The sequence below is a fragment of the Bombyx mori genome, chromosome 23 (assembly GCF_030269925.1).
Source record: "Bombyx mori chromosome 23, ASM3026992v2".
NCBI lineage: Eukaryota > Metazoa > Arthropoda > Insecta > Lepidoptera > Bombycidae > Bombyx > Bombyx mori.
Genome location: NC_085129.1, coordinates 14,965,564 through 14,991,359, shown reverse-complemented (window position 1 = coordinate 14,991,359; position 25,796 = coordinate 14,965,564). Strand labels below are relative to the sequence as shown.

Genomic DNA, 25,796 nt, shown 5'->3' with positions numbered 1-25,796 from the left:
GTTCAATTTTTTTCCCCGTTATTTTTAATTATTAAAGTATTTTGTGCTGTTAATTGCTGGGGTAAACCAGCTCTTTGGCAATCGCTTAAAACGTGTGCTAGAAGCTGCGCGGGGGCACTATAAACGAAAGAAATATTAATAAATAATAAATAGATATAAATATTTTACTAACTGTTAACTGGTCCCGTGATAAGTTCGTAAAGAACTTGTGTTACAGGTACCAGATAACGGAAATAAATGTAAGATTTTTTTATTATACACATACATATATTTAATATACAAACCCTGGAAAAGACATTTATATTTACCATACAAATATCTTCCCTTGGCGGGATTCGAACCCGCGACCCCCCTGTGTAGTGACCATGTCACTTACCACTACACTAGACGGCCGTTTAATATTGCAGTATCTATTGTTATAACTAACCCTAACAACTAGATACGTCAAAAAAAATAACCACAGAGAACGAATTGTTAAGTGAAATTTATTTTAGGCCTTTCGCTCTGTTAGACAAAGGCTTCTCTCGCTTGATCCGCGCGTTGAACTAAAAAGAAACAGAATGAAATAATATGAGAATTATTTTTTGTCTCTACGCTCTTGGAACAATCAAAATAATATGTATAACACGTAAAATAAACAGGCTAACTAAAACTTCATAACTTAAAATTGAAATGTCAAATCGTTCGAAGATAGATAATAAAACACAGAGCATGCAATTATTATACCCACCGTATTTTTGTGCAGAGGATAGGTAGTTTTCAGCCTATTTTGTTTTAAATTACAATATAAAATACAATTTATCTCTTCAAATTACATTCTTCTGTAACAAACGGCTCATTTTTAAATACTTACAAGTAACAATAAGAATTGTAACAAATAAGATTAAGAAATACAGAAGTAGAAAATATGAATTAAAAATTAAGGAACTGACCACCTGATGCACCTTGCAAAAAAACCACAATTGTTCAACTCTGATATTTAGAAAATAAAACCACTGGATAGTTTTGTAATTCACAATTATTACACAAGACTTACTGAATTCGATACACTTATTAGAGGAAGGTAAAATCTAACTAGTAAATACATATTTGTCCCTTTAGCGTCCTACTCGATTCAGCCCTTCCCGTTGACTGAGCGTTCCGACAGTTTGAAAATTATAAAAAAAAAAGAAAAAAAATGCGCCGGAGTCGCCCGCCATCTTGCTTTAACACAAATATGTAATTTTACGTTTTGTTTCATTGAAATAGGATATGAAATCGCATGTGCTTTCACACGAGACTTGATGTATCAAGTTCTTTTGCTAATTCAATACAAAAGGGCTCTTTTAATTAGTGTACGCTTTTGTGTAATGTTATTTCGAAGGACGACCCCATGGATTGCACGTGTAATGAAATTATAAAACTTGTTAACAAGGTAATACCATTTTTGAATGAATCAAATAAGAAATCATCGCGGTGATACGTAAAGAGGACGAATTAGCCATATCGAGTAACTAGGCGGTTAATGTTCAATTCGTGAAACTGAAGCGAATCTGAATTATAATAACAAAAACAGCTCCTTAAGGGTGCATCGTAGCTGCGACGGACCGTTCCAGTATATAAGAAATAATTAATAACCGCAATAAAACAGTCGGTTATCTACTTGTGAGCTGGAGTTAATCACTAACATACAAGACAGAATTTTCGAATTATTGAATATTGTGCACTACTTTTAGCAATTTTAAGTCAGCCATTTTGCTTTTTTGTTGGTACTATCATTCCAGTAGAAAGAGCTATTCTGCCAAGAGCAAATAGGTACATCAATAGATATTGAGTGTGCTATAACGGCCTTTCGACTTGCCAGCAAGCGTATTTCGGGCCCTACCCTGATGTTGTAATGCCGAGAAGGCGTTCTGTGACTGCTTTTTTAAATAATTAACGCTGACAAATGAATACGTAGCTTTTACACACAGTATTGTTAATAGTTCGAATAAAACTCGCATATAAACAGTTTTTACGTGCTAGAATTTTTGAGTGTTCTCTCATAGCTCCTAAAATATTTGTCGTCTTACGCCATTTAAATTTTTTTTTACCTTGATATGCTGATTTTCTAGAGAGACCATGTTGCCGGTTTAGTAGGTGAGCTCACGGGGCTCAAACCTGACGATGTTGCTAACATGAACCCTAGCAAGAGCCTTGCTTCGCAGAATCTACCACCGGATCGGAAACGCGACCCACGCCATTCAGAGTCACTCTCATTAGGATATGTCTACATTTTAGAGGAGTCGCCGGTACATCAGTAGGAACACCGTCACTAGTAGTATGACAGGTGGGTAGGTATACCAGTACAGTCATCTTCGCCCACAGTTATCACCAGTTCCTGACTGGTGGGACCTGTGTGCTTAGTGCGAGTTTTTAACGCTCTCGATAGCGTAAAAGTTAACTCAAATATGTATGGAGTTGGAAAAGCGCCCCTAGCGGCAAACGTAGGCAAACGTTCCGACTTCATTCAAATTTGAGTTAGCTTATACGCTATCGTGAACGTCAAAAAACTCGCAGCAAGTACACTGGCTACCAGTGAAAAGTATATACGTAAATAATAAAGCCATTTTTTAAAGTTCATTTATCGATATTATAGTTTGTAACTCAAACTAACGATTAAAAAGAGGCAATAAAAAATATTCGAATACTTACGAATATAGAAAGTTATCACAAATTATTTTCCTGCTTACAACCCTTGCTTTAGTCAAACTTATAGATAAGCGGTGTAAGCCGCGATAAACTTAGATAGAACCTCCCGAAACGGGGTCAATGCCTTCTTATCGAGTAATGATAATATTTGAGCGACCCGGATTCTGAGGGGAGGAACTTTAACTTGGTTATAATATTATTATTGGATATAACGCGAAGCAGGCGAAGTCGCAGGGCTATGTATAAGTTTCGGAGAGATCGTAAATTAAAATATATAAACATTTTGACCTCACGCGTTGCTATTCTTGTTGCTAAGTGCTTAAATGTTTTCGAACTACGGTTGCCCCATTTCGAGTTTGAGTCGGGAAAATTCTCTGGCTTGAAACTCGGCACGACGCTCTCTTCCATTTCAAAATTCGGTCGGTTTAATGTAATTGTAATTATAATACGCGACTGCTTCAACACGCATTACTGTAAACTATAAAAACATCTATTGAATCGATTCATCTATTGTTTAACAAACGATATGTTATTGTATATTCCTTCGTGGCGATTAAAAACATCTGACTGTCTGGAAAGCGATAGATAATGCCTTGTTGAACTTTTTAAGAATAGTTAAGTATAGCCGAGCCGCATACTATGCGACGCGACGTTTCTGTAAGGAATGCGTCCGTCGGGCACACTGTTCTAAATTTTTTACTGAGTTTCGCAAAGTTGGTGAATCTTCTTTTTTCGGTTAGACATTTCTAAACACTAAAATTTTCAGTATTCTAGGTTTTTCCGAAAGTATTATGTGTGGTATACACGAACGTGAATTGTGTTCACCAATGGATCAGTATTAGTAACAATATTGCAATTCATTTTCATTGTTTTTTCTGTTTTGTTTTTTTATGAAATTGCCACAATACATGTTACTTATATCGACTGAGTAATCTCATAGAACTTCTAAGTATTTTTAAACGTTACTCAAGGAATAAATCAGAATCTAATGACAAAAAAAATATCGAAAAACTTAAACGAGAATATTTTATTTGTACTTGCCGTACAAGCCGAAGACATTCTTAACTAATTTTCAAATCAGGTTCTGAGGTCCAAGGAGTCAGGTAAAAGTAGTCCTCAAATACGGGTTCGTCAAGACCCTCCCGAATATCGACATTGAGTTTCGATGAGTGACAATAATAAAAAATCGATTTTGGGAAAGAATCGGTCGCCCATTTTATTTGCGCAACTCAAAAAAATTATTACATTCAACTTGACCTAAAGGACATAGTTACCAGGTCATAAAATACCTTAAAAAATGCTCCTGTGAATTCATGGAATTTGATTCATCAATAATTCCGACTGTGGACAGTCGTTATAAATTTCTTTCTGTCGAATTTAAACGACCTCAAAAGAAAGTTATGAAGGTCATATTGTTTCAGTATTACAGCGGTTACGAGCTATTCGACCGGCTACAAAAAGCCGACTCGACTTTGGCCTTGAAAGGAGTCAACGATCGGGAACCCTCGCATCCGCCGACTGCATTCCTTCTTTCTCTTTCGCACCCGTTTAAAAACATAACGAGGTCTCGCTTCGACTTGCGGCAGGAGGGCAGTGCAGCCAGTGACGCGCGTCGCTCGACGAAGTACTTTAATCTAGGGGTGTCGATTTGATAGAAACTTATCACGCTTTATTTAAACCGTTCAATCTACTAATTTACTTCATATTCAAGAATTTACTGTACGTCCGAGGCCCGAAACTGATCGAGCCGGAAATATGTACCTAAATAATATTAGACAAAAATTTCGTCTTTGTTTTTCGTCTTCTATTTTTTACTTTCCGAGGTCTTTGTATAGACTATTTGCTCTTTGACAAGTGCAGTGGAATTCTCAGGAACAAATAATGTTGGTATGCGTTCAGTTTTTGTCGGCGCGGTTTAGACGTCTGCTGCCTAATAATATATTTTGTATGGAAAACCTGCATAGAAACGCTACTAGTTAAAAAAAAAAACTCAGTATTGTGATAATGGTGTATTGTTTAATTTTTAATGACGTGTTTTAGGCTATGACGGAATGCTATTGTCACGGGAGATATGGGAATTAATAGAATTATTTTAACTTAAGCTGGCAAATGATGACATTAGATTTGTTGATGGGGGTGTATTGCTTATCGTAATTTAATCAATACTACAATTTATTTCCGAGGGTTCGGCGTGATAATTTTAGAGCTCGTTTTTACTATTAATCAGAAGATCTCATGAAAGCGTCTTCTTCTCATAGCTGCCCATAATCTTAACACTGCTTATCCTAGAAACTTCCTAGAAAACTTGACTTTTTCAACGCAATCCTCTATTTAATTTTCTTCCTAATACATATCTCAGAAGTCTATGATTATTAAGTTGAATTGACGTTGACGTCAGAATGAGATTCAAATTAAAATCCAAATTAGGAAAAGCATTTTTAAGTAAAGTGTTTTCAGTGTAGATAGTTGCACTACCGGTGGTAGATAGGTGATAGATAGACAAGGCGGTACGGTACTACCGACTCAGCTGTGCCCTGAAAAAGCCTTGTATTCTGGTATAAAAGGTGGCTCCTCTATTGAGCAACACAATTGAAGCTTCGCGACTTAAAGTGGCAGCATGAATACTGGTATAGCGCGAAATGGACTATAGCCATCTAGAGTAATTTAAAAGTGATAGCATATGATGTCATACTTGACACAATCGTATTATTTACTTGTGAAAAAACATTGCCATCTAATACGCCGTTGAGCCTACAGCATGCTAGCTATTATTAACCTCATACGTCACTGGTGAAGAGCAGGCTCAAGAACATAGACATCACGCAATAACAACTGTGCTGTCCTTTACTTTTTAGTGCAAGTATTCAAGTGTGCTCAGAGCGAGTTTTTGAACGTTCTCGATATCATAAAAGTTAACTCAAATGTGTTGAAACAGCGCCCCTAGCGGGAAATGTCAGCAAACCTCGGCAAACGTTTCAACTTCATTTAAATTTGAGTTAACTTTTACGCGATCGAGAAATTAAAAAACTCGCACTAAGCACACACGACTAAAGTATCAGAACATGGAGATTTCTTGAACGTTATTGCAAAAAACTTATTTATTTTATTTATTTATTTATTTATTTATGTACACACAGAAAACAAGACACAGTACAGAGTAATAGGAAAATTATGTAACTTAGTGTTTTTTATTTATTTATTTGTGCAACGCCGTTGTGTTTAGTCTTTAAGATTTGTGAAACTGGACCCGGATTCATATCTTAAGCGGGTCTGCCGATTATAATGGTAACTGGTCGCGTGCATCGAGAAAGATTGTGATGGGTTAAACTGGATTAGATCGGTTTAAGTGTATGTTCGGTGTGTGCAGTAACACTTTTTGAAACTTACACCGTCGTATATAAATGATGTGAAGTATTCAAATTTATTCTGTACACATTAATTAAGGTATTCTAAGGACTTTTTTCTTTCGTTAACTGCTTTAATAACCCGTTTAGTTTTCGCAGAGTAGTTATACAGATAAAAGGAACAGCAACATTTTGAAACCGAGTTGACACCCCTAAGTTTGCGACCCACTGGGAATGATCCACTAAACAAAATTGGGACAACATTCTGAACTAGTTCAGTTACTAAGGACAAAAGCGATATTACGTTAAATCAAAAGTTATGATAAAGGTTAAAGGTTAAATATCTTAAATCGGCTTTATTAGAGTCGATCTGGAAAACTAAAATGTATTGTGGTGGTTCGTGGACATGTGTGATGATTCTTAACACGATAATAATACCTTACCATTCGACAAGACATGCTTTGAAGGGTGGAATACTCATTACACAGTACAACTGAGACTTTGATGTTATGATTCAAGGTGGTAGCGGAGTTATCATCCATGGAATATCATGCCAATGGACTCCGGTGAGCATTGACCACGCGGAACGTGGGTCGTGAAGTCGTTCACCTAGCCGAGCAAGATAAAATAAGTTACGATAGTGAGAGATCTGGCGGCTACAACTTCTTGTTACCTTGCAGATGTACATGTATTGAAATTCAAAATTATTGATTTTTATTTTTTATTTTTTTAATGCTGTTAGCCTTGAGAGGCTATTTCAGCTTCACCCTAACGTGTAGGTGAGCTCACGGGGCTCGAATCGGAGTGTTGCTAACACTGGCCCTAGCAAGAGTAGTGCTTCGCAGAATCTACCACCGGATCTGAAACGTGACCCACTGAGAAGATCCGGCGAGAAATTCAGTGGGCTAGTTTAATTTAAATGATTCTGGTTTCATTGGTTTCAGATAGAAAGACCGAACTCAGCTCCGATGGCTGGCGTGCGATTCTATAAAGTAGATTATGGGATTTTCTCAAACAATAACTCGAAACATTCTGTGGAACATAAATAATCAAAGTTCCTTCGGAGACTCCGTCTTAATATATTGTAGATATATACCTACGACGAAAGGAAGATCTTCCACCGAGCGGGTGATATTGCTCGGTAGACCAACGATCCAAATGTTGTTGTTCGGAACTTGTATATACGCAAGCTTATCTAAAAAAATGACATAAGCGAGATTCAGGCATCTGTCAAATATCTTGTGTTGTATGATGGCTACCGCCACAATATCAACGGAAACATGAAAATGTGTAAATTCCGAATTTATGATTGATAATAGGCAATGAAATGCCGAAATCTAACAAAACCATGTCCTTTGGAATCAGAATCTTTTTGATTTGAAGTCAGATAAAATTAATCAAAATAGAAATTGCGAACTTAAATTATTCCGTATCAAAACGAAACAGCTTGATAAGGAGACTAAATAAACAATTAACAGAATTAGAAAGTATATTTCTTATTTTTATAAAAACCAATTTATTTCTATTTTTTACTTCTTAATTGACACCTTTCTTAATCTAGCTAGACAGCTCTAATGACAGGTAGATTAAGCTGTCAAAATGTCCGTCATTTGAATTAGGTACCTACCACTGAAGTATGAAATGGTACCTACCTACGTATCGTTGGAAATGCAATATAAACGCTATTCCAAATAAAAAAATTGTATTGTGTGTAACTTTACTTATTATTGAAAATATATTTCTTTTCCATTTACAATTTTGAGGTACGCTGTTGATTACTTCAATCTGACTTCTCAAGGCGGAGCCAGCTTTGAAGCGCGAAATAGGCATGAGGTAGTTCTTTTTTTCATTGCCCGTGTAGGCAGACGAGCATACAAGCCACCTGATGGTGAGTGGTTACTGTCGCTCATGGAGGTCAGCTATGGCAGGGGCAGAGCCAAGTCGCTGCCTACTGTTGACCGTTTACCGTCTGTCGTCAATATTACTGTAGTTCCATGGTACATCTCCGGTCATCGTTCTTGTCCAACCCGTCGCTTGCGACTAAGAGCTCGACGAGTAAATTAACCCTCAGACACAGCCCACTGAGTTTCTCACCGGATCTTCTCAGTGGGTCGCGTTTCCGATCCGGTGGTAGATTCTGCGAAGCAAGGCTCTTGCTAGGGTTCGTGTTAATAACCTCGTCAGGTTTGAGCCCCGTGAGCTCACCTACTAGTTAAGGTTACGCTGAAATAGCCTCTCAAGGCTCTCAGCTAGGTAGAAAAAAAAGGTACGTCACTCTGTTAATTTACACAATCGGAAAACAGCCAGAATCAACGACAAGTTACACTAACAAAATATTTGCTAATTGCCACAATGCGGATTTCAAATGTCCTTTTCCCTTCAATAAAATAAACACGAAACAAACACTGTAATTACACGCGAATAATGAAAGTTAAAGCACTCGCCATTGTTTGGTATTCCCATAGCGCTGTCAGATACAATCTTTTTCGCTTTACGCCCCATAAAATTGATGTAATTAACGTATTTCATAAATGAAAAGCTCGAATACGGGGAGCATCGGAATTAAAGTACAACAAAAATGTCCTCTCACTGAATGATACGAAATAAACTTTAGTTATTCATTTATTGCTAAGATGGGCGGAGGAGCTCATGCTACTGGTGGTAGGACCTCTTGGGCCCTGGTGGGAGGACCTCTTGTGAGTCCGCACGGGTAGATACCACTACCCTGCCTATTTCTGCCGTGAAGCACTAATGCGTTTCGGTTTGAAGGGTGGTGCAGCCGTTGTAACTATACTTGAGACCTTCGAACTTATATCTCAAGGTGGATGGCGCATTTACGTTGTAGAAGTCTATGGGCTCCAGTAACCACTTAACACCATGTGGGCTGTGAGCTCGTCCATCCATCTAAGCAATAAAAAAAATGCCCATCTGGTGTTAAAGCCCATAGACATAAATCTTGAGACACGAGTTCTAAGTAATAATAATAATAATAAGTATATAAAATAATCGAAGACACCGCCATCAGCGACAATATATTTTTATATAGTGCATTTAAAAATTTAATTAAATTTTAACAAAAATATTGTATAATTAATAAGATTTTAAATAAATATGGTATAATAATAAAATTATTTCTTACCTTTCACGCAGATTAAGATTATTACAGGTCCATAAATAAAAGAAAATAAATCCAAAAGGAGGTAACTCAGCTAATGCTGTTCAAAGTCGGGCATCTGCATCGGGCAGCGCTGATTTTCAGTCATTTCCGTTGCCCTTTGATTTATTGCGGGATTTAAGGCTAGATACGAGTGTACAGACTTAAAACGTGATATAAACTACAATAAAAATAAGAAATACATATAATAAAAATCAAATTAAAAGATAAATTCTCAGTTTTACAGTACACCGTTTAAAGACAATTAAAATGAAATCCTATTATATCTTTATTGCGACGATGGGTGATCAAGCACCCGAACCACCTGCTACTCCTGTCTATCAGACCCTGAAGTCAACGGAGACCATAGTGAGAATTTTACGATCCATTATAAGCTATGAGTTTATGTCCTAACAGCCGTCCCTCCCTTCAAATCGGCAGGCAGCTTGTTACGCAACAGAAATAGGCAGGATCGTACCTACCCGAACCGGCCCACGAGACATCCTACCTATCTATCTAATTTTAGATAACGGATTGATTGGATATAGAAAGTAGCCATTAAAAGAGATAAGCTTTATATTTGATAAACGTTAAAAAATATATACAAATTCTGTTTCGTTTTTCTTCTTATTGTTATTTCTCGTCCGTGGGAAAATATGTTTGACTATCGGTAACCATAAATTTCGGAAGGTGAGAACTTTCACTCGGATACCGACACCGTCGCGACAGCAGCAAAAGCTGTAAGGACAGGTTAAGAGTTAATAGATTAATAAGTCACACCGGCACAGAGAAAACTTAGATATTAATGTCGCTGTTGTCTTCTTTGAGATATATTGGGTATCGAAATTCGAAATTTTTTTCGAGAGTTTTTAATGTTGCCATCTCCATATAAATAAGTTATACTTTAAATGACATATACCTAATATTTTGACAGCTAAATCTAGTTGTAATCATTTTTTTAAGGTTTTATAGAATTTATTTGTTAATAGAGTGGGTACTAAAGGAAGGAGAAATCGGGTTAGTTATCGACTTTATAGATCGAGATCACAGCAGATGTACTCATTACACGCTAGCACAAATTATAAATTTAGACAGGGATTCTGAGGCGTAACGTTCAGTCTTCGATTATGATAATTTGACTTTTGGAATATGATACGTTTTTTTCTTCATAAACGTAAATTATTATGAAAAAATAGTGTTCTATGATCTCTGAATACGTTATAGGGGTTAAAGTATGAAGTTGTCGTTCTATTTTAATAGGTACTTCGAATTGATATAGAACCTTCATGGTTTGAGATTTTTGAGGTTCTTCTTTTAAAAAATGTGCAACGTTCGATTATCGACTTTCAGTTGTTTTCGTGATTGACTTCCACGGCGAAGGAATAATATCGTGTAATAAAAGTCAAACCCGCAAAATTATAATTTGCGTTAATTTTTATTTTTATTTTTTTTATTGCTCTTGTAGGCAAACGAGCATACGGCCCACTTAATGGTGAGTGGTTACCGTCGCTCATGGACGTAAGCAATGCCAGGGGCATAGCCAAGCCGCTGCCTACCGGTTACTTAACGGTATTTCAGAGCATCGCATTCTCGTCACACACCAGTCCGATACTTGGTATCATAATTATCCATAAAAAATACCAGTTGCAGGTAACAGTTACGTTCTGAAAATAAAAACAAAAACCGCGTATCGTTGGAAATAAATAATTAGTTTGCTATTTATAAACGCACTCGACCATTTTAAAACTTTAATATAGTAAGTAGTGTTCTATATTTAGTTTTTCGTGTTCTTTATTTTTCGTTCTCTTCTTTGTGTGATGTTGCTATTTATAGGGGTCTCTATATTGTAGGATCGTATTGAGGTTTGCAGCGACCTCTTGTGCTGATTAATGTCGTGATGAAATACGTAAGGCGTCGTGGCCTAAAGGATAAGACGTCCGGTGCATTCGTGTTGAGCGATGCATTGGTGTTCGTATCCCGCAGGCGGGTACCAATTTTTCTAATGAAATACGTACTCAACAAACGCTCACGATTGACTTTCACGGTGAAGGAATAGCATCGTGTAATAAAAATCAAACTCGCAAAATTATAATTTGCGTAATTACTGGTGATAACACCTCTTGTGAGTCGACACGGGTAGGTACCACCACCTCGCCTATTTCTGCCGTGAAGTAGTAGGTAATATGTTTCGATCTGAAGGGTGGGGCAGCCGTTGTAACTATACTGAGCCCTTAGAACTTATATCTGAAGGTGGGTGGCGCATTTACGTTGTAGATCTCTGTGGGCTCCAGTAACCACTTAGCACCAGGTGGTTTGGGAGCTCGTCCACCCATGTTAGCAATAAAAAAAAAAAAAGGTAAATCTTAAAGAGATAATGCCGCTAAGTTGATTCAGTCAGTCCTACCCGTGCGGACTCGCAAGAGGTCCTACCACCAGTAATCTGCTTTTTTAGTGTTTTAAGTGTAATTATTTTACGGTTAAAAAATGATTTAACAAATGAATTGGTGAGCTTCGATCAAGTTTGATTGTCGTTTTGTTCAATACAACAGAAAGAAAATTGTATAACGTTCTTTTAATATATTCTTATGCTTATTTCGAAATTAATTGTTTTAGTGCAAACCGTCTTTATGTATTGACATTTTTTTTTTTTTTTTAAAACGCCAATTAACAATTGTTGAAAATAAAAACGTAAAGTTTTAAGGCCGCTGTCCATCTCAGAACTTCTGAAGGATTAAGTTAACCAAAAGTAAATAATAACAGACAACCTTTTAATTGTCGGTTCTAAAACTACGATCGTGTTTCGACATGTGCATCCGGCACGTGTTCAACTAAAAATTCCCTCGAACAGACACAATTGTTTATAAGCTGTGTTTTTTTTGGAGTTTTTTTTTAAAAATTCTAATCATCCCTCCTATTTCTGATTTGTAACATCGACCGTGAGCTTCTAAGGTAAAACAATCGTATTCTAAGAATCGTATATAATAACTATGACAATTTCAATTGCCCGAATTACTCTCATAGAATTTTGGTTAATTTTTGGTTTCAATACCCAAAGCTATGCACATTAATACGGGTTTGCTGAGTGCACATACGATTTAGATTGGAATCCAGATTAGATCTAGGTACTACTTGTACGATTTAGCTAATGTGTGTAATTTGTTTTGTGCGTCAATAAATTAAAAAAAATATTTACATCCAAGCCGCCATGTTTTATGTATACAAACAACATAAAAACTCATAAAGGAAAGGAGTACATCCCTCTGAGCAATAAAACATAACCAATTCAGGATATAGAGACAACGGATTCTCGAGCAACGAGGCGATCAGAAACACTAAATAGGCAATAAATCCACTTCGGCTACCGCGTGGAATCTAATAAGAGCAGGTGATAAGATCAAGTGAAACTTCACTGGCGTTCAAGGAGGAAGCTTGTTAACAGTGAGCCATGATTGTCACTTGCAGAAATGATTTTTATTGCTTATAATTTTTTTTATAAAGAAATAACTCCGAAGCCTCAGACATTGTTATTTTTTTTATAGCTTAAATGGGTGGACGAGCTCACAGCCACCTGGTGTTAAGTGGTTACTGGAGTCCATAGACATCTACAACGTAAATGCGCCACCCACCTTGACATATAAGTTCTAAGGTCATAAGCATAGTTACAACGGCTGCCCCGCCCTTCAAACCGAAACGCATTACTGCTTCACGACAGAAATAGGCAGGGCTGTGGTACCTACCCGTGCGGACTCACAAGAGGTCGTACCACCAGTAAAAAAATTTACCAATGTCACAGTATAAACAAAAATGCCAAGTATTAAGAGATTTTTTTTTAACTAAATACAAATAAATTTGATCACTTTTTCCATAAGCGAATCTGTGATTTTAAGAACAGCACAAACAAATATGTTAGGATTTTTGTTACGGCACTTGTATGTCCCTTGTAGGCTGACGAGCATACCGCTAATGGTGAGTGGTTATCATCGCTCACGGATGTCAGCAATACTAGGGACAAAGCCAAGCCCTGATCACCGGTGAGCATTCTTCAAAAACCTCATCCTAAGTCAAGTGGCTGCCGCACCCATGTTGCAACAACAACTTCTTAGTCGTTTAACTATTGCGGTTTCGCAATCGGAAGGTGGCATCTACATGGCTTCCTACGCCTCGCCACTGCGTGAAATTACTGCGGGTAACATCGATATATTATCGATGGCGTGTAAGCATAATAAAGCCTAGGTTTATCTGTAAATTTCTGATTTATTAAATTATAGATATATTATAAGATATATTATATTATAAGATATATTAAAATCTGTGATTTAAATCGCGCGTTTTTTTGCGTTACAGAAAACGATTACTGCTAAATCTGGAACTTAATCGAAGGGTGAGAAATATGGAATGACATATCGTTTAATCGTAATTATCCTTTATGCTCGTCTGCCTACAGGCGAAATAAAAAAAAAAGTGACATTTTTACAACTTTACAAGAGGAGAGCCATTTAAAGTTTAAATTTGAAAAAAATATCATGACAAAAAAAAACTCCTTAAGCTATTGGAATGTTTTAATTGAAGTTCAATTAAAGCATCGAATTGTTGATTTTAATACCAAATAAAACGGACCTTAAATTATATTGTCTGTCATAGTGTCGATTGAAGTTTTAATAATGTTTTTTATATCGATGTTGTAGAGACCTTGGCAGTGAAATGTCAAACCGGCTTCCCCGTCACAACTAACTGGTGATGTGAAAATGTCGATAGAATATTTTGACGGCCCGCGGTGCTTTTTTATTGGTGCTAACTCCAGGTTTACAAAGTGCTATTAGCTGACTATACAAACCAGGGAGGTTGACAAATGCGTATACAATATCGCATCCTTACTTCAAAACTCATCATAATAATCAAATTAAATTTAAGTAATTTCACTTTCAAATGTTATTGAACTTTAACATTATTAGTGTCCAATGTTAAACATTAAATCTTATAAATTATTTTTAATCTCACATATCTAAGACCAACGCTAAACAATGCCCGCCATAACAAATTTCTATGTATAAATTAGCGAATACACGTTACATAAAACTGTTAATACATAATATGATCCATAGAGCTCCTATCAAATACTTTTTCGTAACAATCTAGTTTCATGAAATATGAATGTACTAACATCACTCTTAGCTCATTTATAATTATCTTAGTAAGTTAAGATTAAGTTCATACAATATACTTAAGATGGAACATTAGATGAAACCCTTTATCTCATTAATACAGCAGTCGCCCTACCCTTCAAACTCCAACACACAATAACTTGGCGGCAGAAATAGGTATAATTTTGAAATTTAATGTTAATGTTAATAATTTTATGTTAATTTATCGATTATTTAAATTCCTATCGTTCCAGCCCTATTATCGGAAACAAAAAACCTGTTCGCTGGTCACCGCTGACCTCAGGTAGGGTCTCCCCTCTCCCTCCGCCCTTCATGGGACAATTTGTTATAGTTAACGGCCCTAACCCTTGAACGCCCTTTCCAAGAGACTTATATCATTGCTTCGTTGCGTGAAATTTTATACTCGGATCAGTCTTTTCAAACGTGTCTTCTATCTAGTTATTTCGTAAAATGTCTACATGTCTCTGGTTAATAAGACAAGAGAAAATATTCTATTTCTGCTGTTGAGCCTTCTAAGAGTTATGACGTTTGGAGGTTCTCAATTCGACTGTATGTTTTTTTTATGTTTGTTATCCATGAGAAAAGCACATAAGTCTTAAATTTGCATTAAGTAGGTACGTGTGCGACAAATAGATGAATAACTCAATATCATGCCAACCGATTTCGATGATTATTGTTTTGAGTGTACGCTAATTTGTTTTGGAATATCTTTTTTATTCTATTTGAAGTCGGTTATTGTTAAAGCATGTCTATTTACAATTATTTTCTTGCCGTTTTTAAACAAGCAAGCAATGTAAATTCAATACAAAAAAAAACACTTTTTGGTTTAAATTAATTTAAATTATGAATTAAGGAATGATTTGTCCGGTCCCTTTCAGTCTTAGTGTGAGGAGGTTTGCGTGATGAAATAAATTTTTCTTTCTTAAAACCTATTCAGTAAATTTCTCGGCGTGTGCGGTTTTTCTTATTCAAGTCCGCGATTCGCACAAATCTGAAACCCGCGTGCTTCGTCTCAAGTCGCCTTCGCTCGGCTGTCTCCGAGAAAGCCACTGAGCTTACAGGGAGCGTAGACAAAACATTGCGTCAAGAGAAGTCGAGTGTGGTCTCTCGTACTTAAGCTTTTTAAGTTATTTTGAAACAGCTGTTGCTAACTGATGGTTTGCGTTGCGTTGTATTTCTGAATACATAACGTCTTAGCAGCCATTTTTTCGATTCGGGATAATTGTTCGATTTTTGCCTATGACTTTTTATCTTCATCATTGCGAGGAGTCGAGATTTTCGCGAATAATCAAAATGAGAGACTGCCTAATCTTATACCTTTAAAAGAGCAATTCTTGTTTATAAATATATATATATATAGATATATAAACGAATCTCGGAAACGGCTCCAACGATTTTCATAAAATTTAGTATACCTACAGGTAAATTTCGGGGGCGATAAATCGATCTAGCTACGATTTATTTTCAGAAAATGTTGTTTTATTCGGGTTTTCAAAGCTCGGTCATCCTCTAGTAAATTATAATAATACAAGAGATTTTTGAGACAAGCCTCATGCAAAGGCGTAGTTTTTATCCTCAGTTGTTTATATATAATATTTTTTATGCCTAATTTTAAAAAAAGTTTAGCATTCTGCACTCCTTCTCTATATAAATTATAAGCGTTGAAAATTTCATACTCCTCCGACCGCCCAATTTTCGTAAAAAGGGGTATAAAGTTTTTGCTTCACGTATTAAATATATAGATGAGCAGACGTGTAATACTGTCCATCTGTAGATCAATAGCTAGTAAGACACTACACGAGGATGTGGGTTGACCGCGGACCGACATAAGAAAATTTACAAACACGTATACGTGGATAATATCGGTGCTAATTTTAAAAGTATTGGTTTATTTTGAACTATGGAGGTTCAGATATTTTACAAGTTTTGAATAGGAATCAATTATTATTGGTGGTAGGACCTCTTGTGAGTCCGCACGGGTAGGTACCACCGCCCCGCCTATTTCTGCCGTGAAGCAGTAATGCGTTTCGGTTTGAAGGGTGGGGAAGCCGTTGTAACTATACTGAGACCTTAGAACTTATATCTCAAGGTGTATGGCGCATTTACGTTGTAGATGTCTTTGGGTTCCAGTAACCACTTAACACCAGGTGGGCTGTGAGCTCGTCCACACATCTAGGCAATAAAAAATTATCGAAAATGTTGTAGAAGTTAATATGAAATTTAATACTGTTGAATGAAATGAAAGAAAAAAAAATGGTTTGATAATATTTTGGGAGCTAAATCTTCAGGCTTGACGGCAAATGTGAACCTTGACCATGCAGCTGAGTCAATATATGTATTATCTAGCTTTTAGGGTTCCGTAGTCGAACGGTTGAAACGGAATCTTAAAGAATGAATTCCATACCACATGGTCGATAATAATAATTTATAAACTGAAATGATTTTTAGCTACCATCATTCACAAAATATAATAATATGTATAGTCGCATAAGTAGACATGCACTTTATATTTAACAATGAGAGTTTTTTGATTAAAATTTAGAATTTTCTTACGTTTCCACACAAAAATAATTTTCCCGCGTAATCTTTGGTTAGTAAATGATGATGATGATATTAATTTATCCCTAATGGGAAAGGCAAATGACTTTACTCCATACAGCCAGGGGTTAGTAAATGAGTCTTCTTTGACGTCAAGCAATGTGACATATTTGTTACTTCGGAAATCGTAAAATTGATAAAACAAACACGAGATTTAATCGTAAAATTGTTTTTAGAATTGAATAGATTACATTTCTTGTCGTCGCTTAAAAACATACATACCTAATCGAAACATCATAATTCTGTGAATTCAAATGTTGAAGCACGTAAGTCGAGATGGGGCTGGGAAAGTTGAATTAAATTCTGAATGTGACATGTGAGCTATAAACAACCTATTAGAGTATCATGTGTCCAAAACATATATATATTTTAAATGAGTTTTATGATTATTCACACTTTCTTTGAGTCAATTTTATAAATTCAATAGTTTTATTCGTTCGTGTTCAAAGAAAGATGTACAGTATTTGAAAAATCGAAAGTTTTTAGTAGATTTCAATATCAAACTAAATCCGTTAAAATTTTTCGATGTTCAGTTTTGAAAACACAGTAGAATTGTTTTAATTGTGTCAACAATGGGGATATTAGTCATGGGGTGGGATGGTTGCGTAAAGATTACAATGGTAGTTAATATTCTATTAATGTAAGTGAATATAGGGTAAAAGGGTGGTGCTATTTGTGTATCTTTTATCTTTAGAATGTTTAAATTTATTGCAATAGTGATTGGTAATGGTTTTTTTGATGGTAATGAATTTTATGAATTTATTAAAAATATTCATAATATGTACTTTGTTTAATTTTCCAACTGGTGTAGGTTTTTGTATGCTTTCTATATTGATTAAATGATAACACGCAACAGGTTTAATTAGCACATAATTAGCAACACGTTTATAGAGGCAGCAGGAACAAATTGATGTCAAAAATTCTGCCGTAAACCTAGATGAATAAATAAGGTTTACTGGTGGTAGGACCTCTTGTGAGTCCGCACGGGTAGGCACCACCACCCTGCCTTTTTCTGCCGTGAAGCAGTAATGCGTTTCGGTTTGAAGGGCGAGGTAGCCGTAGTAACTATACTTGAGACCTTAGAACTTATATCTCAAGGTGGGGGGCGCATTTACGTTGTAGATGTCTATGGGCTCCAGTAACCACTTAACACCAGGTGGGCTGTGAGCTCGTCCACCCATCTAAGCAATAAAAAAGGTGGATTTTGCAGTGTGGAATGCCGGCTTTCCTTATTAGAATAATAATATGTAATAGGACATATCGCAGTACTGATTTGCAGTAGAAATAGGAAAAAAAGAGGTAGGTACTGCGGATTTTTCAAACTTACTCTAGTTCTACATTATAAAGCTATCCTAAAATAAATTTCGTGTTACAAAAAAAAAATAATTTGTTCTAATGGCTGATGAAAATAAAACTTGGCATGTTCAACAAAACCCTTTGCCATTTTCACGGTGAACGAAAAAGGCGAAAACGAAAGAAAAGAAAATACAAATTCTATTTGCGGTTTGAACAGAGTACATAGCAACGAATGCAATTAGAATACCGAACGCGAGGGTTCGCTCACGAGAAAGTGCGCGGCCATGACCGAGTGTATTGACCTACGTTTCCGATGCTCTATGTTGGCCTAGGTTAGGCGTGTGACGTGTAACCGCCGCCATTTTATATAAACCACAGAGAAAATGCCGGGAAATGAAAAAAACCCGCCTTAAAACTTTTTGAAGTTTGACATATTTGACATTCATTTTGTTTTTTTATTTATTCTAAAAATAGTTTTTTCTTTTATTATATTATATATAGCTCGTAACTAGGTTATGAAATATTTACAATCAGTACCAACAAAATTATAATTTGAAAAAAAAAAATGAATTTTTTAAATATGAATTTAAAAACATAAAAACTTTTTTAACCTTAATAAATAGGGAAGGGCTAAAAACTTACGTATTCCCGACGGTTAGCCCGCATGCATCACGACACGTGTCTGAATGATGCATCTTCTTTTTTTTTCTAATTTGAAATGAACGGTGATGGTACAAGTGGTATGTGGTGTGTGGCAAGCGTCTGGTCGTCCGGGACGCGCCAGTGCTCGGGGACCACTGCGCGTGAGCACGGCCGCTACGTACAGATTACATCAGCGCGCTGGCAACACACCCCTTTCATTTTTTTTTATTTTTCCATTTCTAATTGATTTCTTGTTAGATTTTACTTTTTCTTTATATATTTGAAATATTTTTTTAATACGTACCACGAATGGCGCGAAATTATAATAATACATGATAACATTTTTTTCTAATGCGTATTATAAATTGTGAGACAGATTACTTGTTTCAAACTTTGCTTTAACTTGTAAGATTCTAGTAAGATCTCTAATGGATTTAGTATTGGAAGTTGAACCCGGGTCTACCGCAGGCGGGTACCTGAGCTACGCACACAGGCGCACGCCGTACTCCGGACCAATCGTTCTCGATGCATAAGGGGCTAAATGATATTTTTTTATTATTGATATATTTGAAAGCGAAAGTCTTCTAGTCTTATTGGATATATGATTTATTATGGATGCAGTTTACGTGTGTTTTTACGACGAATTAAATTTGATAAACAAAAATGCATCAAAAATGACTTCACAGTCATATTGGAGTATTCATATCTAATCAACTATCACGCTAGTTTGTATCAGGACAGACGCTGTGGTCCGAAGTTAAACATGCAAATCATACCTTACTTGTTTTATTGCTGTTGATTTGGAGATACGACTCACCTAGTTTTTTTTTTATCAGCCCACAGACGTTCACAGCTGGATATAGGCTAGTGTTAAGTAACAATAGGCTCCTCCTCCTACTCCTGTATCGTGATAGACGCCGAAGTTAAGCATACAAATCATACCTTGTTTTATTGCTGTTGATTTGGAGATGAAGTCACGATTCACCAGTTTTTTTTATCAGCCCACAGACGTCCACTGCTTGACATAGGCTAGTGTTAAGTAATAATAGACTCCTCCTCCTACTCTTGTATCGTGATAGACGCCGAAGTTAAACATACAAATCATACTTTACTTGTTTTATTGCTGTTGATTTGGAGATGAAGTCACGACTTACTTAGTTTTTTTTATCAGCCCACAGACTTCCACTGCTAGGACATAGGCTAGTGTGTAGTAATAATAGACTCACCTAGTGTTAAGTGGTAATCGGGTTTCATATCTCAAGGCGAATGCCAATATCCACTTTGAGTTATAGAGTCGAAGTGTTTGTATTTTATTTGTCGATAGGATGTCGTGTGTCGATGACTAAGCAGTCGATAAGCATACTGTCTATAAGCATAGACAGTCTATTAGCACAGCATGCTTTTTTTACACTTGTTAGGTAGACGAGTACACGGCCCACCAGATGGTGAGCAGTTACAGTCACTCACCCAATAATGCCAAGGGTAGAGTCAAGTCGCTGCCTATCGGGGAGTACTCTCAGTAAGCATTGTTTGAAGAAGTACACACCGTGGAGGGCAATGCATTCTGAAGCCGGACGGTGTGTAGGATGGTATGCATAGAAGACAATAGAAACTACTTCCTAAGCAAATAATCGTTAGTTAATAATACCCATTTACTCCTGTCGCTGTTATTCTTATTTTTATAATATTATCAATTTAATATTAGGTATGCGGAAAGTGAATTTACCGCCTTTTTCTTCCAGTTACTTTAACTAAGAAAGTATAAATTATAAAACATAAGTTCGACTCTGAGCACAGAGGCAGGGACATTGCCCGGACGAAAGCTGTGTGCGTGCTTTGTGTGTATTGCTGTGAGCGTGTGCGTGTCTAAGCACACATTACGCGGAACTGGAGCTTTTTTACACTGTAATGTGGCTGTTTAATTTAAAAAAATAACGATTTTTATTTTTATGAAACGAAATATGGACATTAAAAAGAGACAAAGCCTATAAGAGAATGAGACAGAATGCTTCTGTAGGATTTGCAATTGTTTTTATTTATTTGCTATAAATAAGCTCACAATGACTTTGTGTGACTCCGGTGCTATGTAGTTACAGAATCTCGTACCCCGGTGCTTTGTAGTTACAGGAGTTCACCGAGCCGAGAATCAGGGACTGCTTCAGGGGCATAAATGGGCAGTATCCGTGTACAAACAACGCCCATCCTTCTTACCCTCCATCAGTCAATTTGTAAAAAGAAGTCACGTATATCCGTGAAGCAGTAATCCGTTTCGCTTTGAAGGATGGAGCAGCTGTTGTACTACAAATCTGAGACTTAGAACTCAATGTGGGTGGCGGCGTTTACCTCACGTCCATGGTCTCCGGTAACCACTTAACACCGGGTGGGTTGTGAGCTCGTCCACCTATTTAATGATTGAAAAATCAAAAGTAATATTAAAGAGCAGTTTTGAAATTGTATTAGTTATTTTAAATTGACGGTTCGATTTTGGCACACTGTATAACATCAGCTCACAGCTTGATAGTAGGAGAACGAAGTTCATCTATGCTTAGAGTATATAGAAAAAGGTTGACGCACTATTAAAAATTATTTTGGTCATTAAAGTTACGTAACGGTGTGAATACGGACATCGCATCTGACAAGTACCAAACGGGTAGTGAGTTCAGTGCCAACGCGGCACCGTCCTATGTAAATGGCAACACCGTCATTACGGAACTACGCCGGTGTTGCCATTACATAAAAATTGTTAAGGGAATTATTTTCCAACGTTGACTATTGTTTTGTTGTGTTCGTATGTGCCGATAATTTTTTTAGTAGATTTTATTGGTTCTTTTCCTAAGTCGTTCAGGGTAATCGTGGTTGATGACAATGCATTCACATTGGCTACAGCAGTCCTCGCGTTGCGCTTCCACTTGTCTCGGTGTTCAGCAACTCTGAACCTTACACCATGGAGCTTCGTGTCACAACTTTGATGAACTCTGTCCAACGCTGTGGTGATCGACCGCATGACCTTTTATTTGTTGCAATGGCGCTTTTAACTTGACAAACGAGCACAACGACACTAGTGTCCTTAGTGCTTAGTTTTCTAACGTTCTCGATAGCGTAAAAGTTAACTCTAATTTGTATGGAGTTGCCTACGTTTGCCGCTAGGGGCGCTGTTCCAACTGCATAAAAATTTGAGTTAACTTTTATGATATCGAGAAAGTTAAAAAAACTCGCACTAAGCATACAGGACGTGTTCAGGAGTTACCAAAATCGATAATCTGAATAGCACGAGGATAACGGCGTTCCTATAGCTCACCACTCCAGTCCATCTTCTCCCGTAAAGGTTATTAATGACTTCATTAAAGAATAGATAGCAGATTTAGTACTGCGATAGCCAACCGACATGAACTGATAGGACGTATTATGAAACCCCACGGGCTGGTACCACAATCCTGTTTATATCTTTAACGAAGCACTAATTTGCTTCGGCTTGAAGATTAAGACTGTATTCCGGCTTGAAGACTGAAACAGACGTGACACAATACAATTAAGGCTTCGAGCTTATGTTACAAGGTGAGTGGCGATATTTTTTTAGGATTGAAGGATTACTGGTGGCCCGGAGGCCTTTCCAGTTTCACCAGGACAGGTGGGCGAGCAAAAGCTCAGACAAGATGGGAGGGATTTGCTAACAGCTGCCCGAGCGCCTCCGAAGAAGATCTAACAACTCGAGAGCAGCTGCTTCGCGAATGAATGTACTACTACGGATCGGAATTGCGACCCTCTGAGAAGATCCAGCGAGAAATTCAGCGGGCTGATGCATGGGTTAGCTTGCACATTGAACTCGTTGTCGTAACAATGGGCTCTGGTAACCAGTTTAGACCAGGTACGCAGTGAGCTTGTTCATCGATCTAAAACAAAAATGGAGCTCATGATGGCTTCACGATACGGCTTACCCATAAAGAAACAAGCTATGTGTTTCACTTCATAGAACACACTCGTTATTTATGAGCGATTATTTTTTTATTGCTTAGCTGGGTCAACGAGCTCACAGCCCACCTGGTGTTAAGTGGTTACTGGGGCCCATACACATTTACAACGTAAATGCGCCACCCGCCTTTAGATATAAGTTCTAAGGTCTCAAGTATAGTTACAACGGCTTCCCGCCCTTCAAACCGAATCGCAGTACTGCTTCACGTCAGAAATAGGCAGGGTCGTGGTACTTACCCGCGCGGACTCACAATACGTCCTTCCACCAGTAATTACGCAAAATATAATTATGTGCGTTTGATTTTTATTACACGATGTTATTCCTTCACCGTGGAAGTCAATCGTGAACATTTGTTAAGTACGTATTTCATTAGAAAAAATAATTCATATTTTGATATCTCAAATGCTTTTGGCGTTATGGATTGTGGTGTCCATAGGCTTCGTTATAGGTAGCTTCGGATAGCAATAGGATCTTTAAACCAGCCCTAAGAGCTTCTGGACGCCGACGCGTTTTAAAAACAATTTATTAATACCAAGCTCGTATTCTCGAAGATTATGCAATTCGCGTCACAAGTTGCGTATTCCCACGGACTTGCAATTAAACCTGCCGTATTTTATTGAAGCGGCGAACAAAAAGTAGCCCTTAATGGCTAACGCACATACTGGTTCTAAGTCTTGAACAACGTTATGGATCGTGCACACGAATGTACAAAATGCTATAGCTTTAGAGACGATTTCTTTTAATTATTAACTGCTGTTTTTATACCTTTAATTATTCTAGTTAGTGTCATCATCATCATCATTATCCTGCCCTTCTCCCAGTCACCTGGGGTCGGCGCAACATGTTTTCTCCTTCCATACTCTTCTATCATATGCCATTTCTTCGGTCACATCCCTCTTACCCATATCATCTTTCAAGCAAACCATACATTTCGTCTTAGGTCTACCTCTTCCTATATATCCTTCCACATTTATAGTTAACACTCTCTTACCAACCTCATTTTAATTTCGTCTCATCACATGTCCATACCATCCCAAACGCGCACTTCTCAACTTCTCTGTCAAAGGTGCCACTTTCAGACTTCCTCTAACATATTCTTTCCGTATTCTATCCATTCTCGTTACGCCACACATCCATCGCAACATTCGCATCTCTGCTGCATGCAATCGCCTTTCATCCTCGCCATAATTATTGTAGTTAGTGTATTGACAAGCAAATGACCTCACGGTCTACCTGGTGTTGGCTAGTGACCAGAGCCCCACTATCAGATGGCTTTAGTGAAGATCATGACCTTAAAACCGCAAATCATCTGCTAAATCCTTGTTTGGTGAACAGCTGCGATGTCATGACTTTGTGTAGTCACTTTAGAAGTTTTAGCACAAGATAAAGTCAGCTTTGTGTACTTTCAAACTATTCATTAACAAGGAGATTATTTTATGGTAATATAGATATGAGCATGTAAGAAAATTACCTCTACTTTGTCTGCAGCGTGTTTTTGTTGCGTAAACGCCACTGACTATTAAACACAGACATTATTAATTTAAAACTTTAATTCGGTATATCAAGGTGACACTTACTTTTGATATCTATGAGCATCGACGATCACATAATACCCGCTGGATCGTGGTCTGTCCATCTAGTGTAATGATAAAAAATAAAAATTAAGTTCATAACCATAAAGGAATATCTTTTGTGATAATAAAAACAATATGAAATATTACAGCAGGGTGTTACTACGATTTTTAATGATAACGAAATCTCGATAAGAGCGCTATAAATAAAGGCATGAAGAATGTAGATAGGCGCGAAATTTTAAAACAATTCGGATAATTTACTTGTAGATAAATTGGTAAAGACAAAAGACTACCAAGTACTACAATAGTATCTTGGTCAACTGTTCTTTTTTTGTATTAACATGCTTTAAGATTATCAAATTGAAAATGAAATTGCAAATACACAGTTTCTTTTTTCAATATGAATAACCTAAGAAACGACAAAACGTATTACATAAATTACTAAATAAAATGATACTGAAATAATACTGAATATAATCGAATTTCCGACCATAGGACGAACGCTACTAAATATTATTAAATGGGCACGATTAAAAACACTTTCACAGTTTAATCTCCCGTTTATTTATACGATAAATCGTTCGTGCCCACGACATTTTATTGGAAATTGTAAACAATAAACGTCATTTATAAAATCGTTAAAAAGCGAGAGAAGTGCGATTTACTTTACTTGAAATCAGTAAGAAAAACTGACATTTTAATTTTGTTGCCCACACGTACGTGCCTCAAAGATGATTTCTTGATTCAACTAGTGTGAAACAATTGAAGAGCCCGCATCAATGGCACCGCCGCATTGGCTTCTTCGAGTTTCAAATGGTCGAATCTGCATGTTGGATATTTTCACTTCAACCAACCTAGTTCCCTAGAATACTATTCATTTTCGAGACTAATTCGTAATTTCAAATACTGACACCTAAACTTCTAAAGTTACAATTTAATTTCGCCAAAAATATTTAAAAAAAATATTGCAGAAGTGGTGACCAACATTCGTCTACATAGTTAGTTCACTTCAATATTATCTGAATACATATATGCGATTTCAACTAGTGATGCTTACGCTACGATTAATAATATAATAGAGTGCATTGTACGTAACATTTACACTAATTGGTCACGAAGGGTGGAACAGTCACAAGGGTCGAACATTATACCAGTGATTCTCAAACTTTTTTGTCACACTTTTAAAGCTTTCTAAATTTTGACAGCACATAAAGAACAAAATTTCAAAAGTTGTTTACTCACCTAAAATAATGACAAAATTTAAGCGCGTATTTTAAGAAATTGACGGCACACAAATGTACCGTGGCACAGTGGTTGGTAATCACAATTCCTTAAGCTAGCATTGGCCCTCTTGGGTCTCGAAGCAAAATTGAAATTTATGGGCTC

The 25,796-nt window shown here is 36.8% G+C and overlaps 1 long non-coding RNA gene across 1 annotated transcript; it reads right to left on the bottom strand.

Moving 5' to 3' along the window:
- Positions 1 to 9,726: 9,726 nt before the first annotated feature.
- LOC134201109 (uncharacterized) lies at positions 9,727 to 19,132 on the bottom strand. The gene is made up of 2 exons (XR_009976299.1): positions 18,867 to 19,132; positions 9,727 to 9,906 (listed from the first exon to the last, which is right to left on the bottom strand). It is a non-coding gene; the product is annotated as an uncharacterized LOC134201109 (long non-coding RNA).
- Positions 19,133 to 25,796: the final 6,664 nt, after the last annotated feature.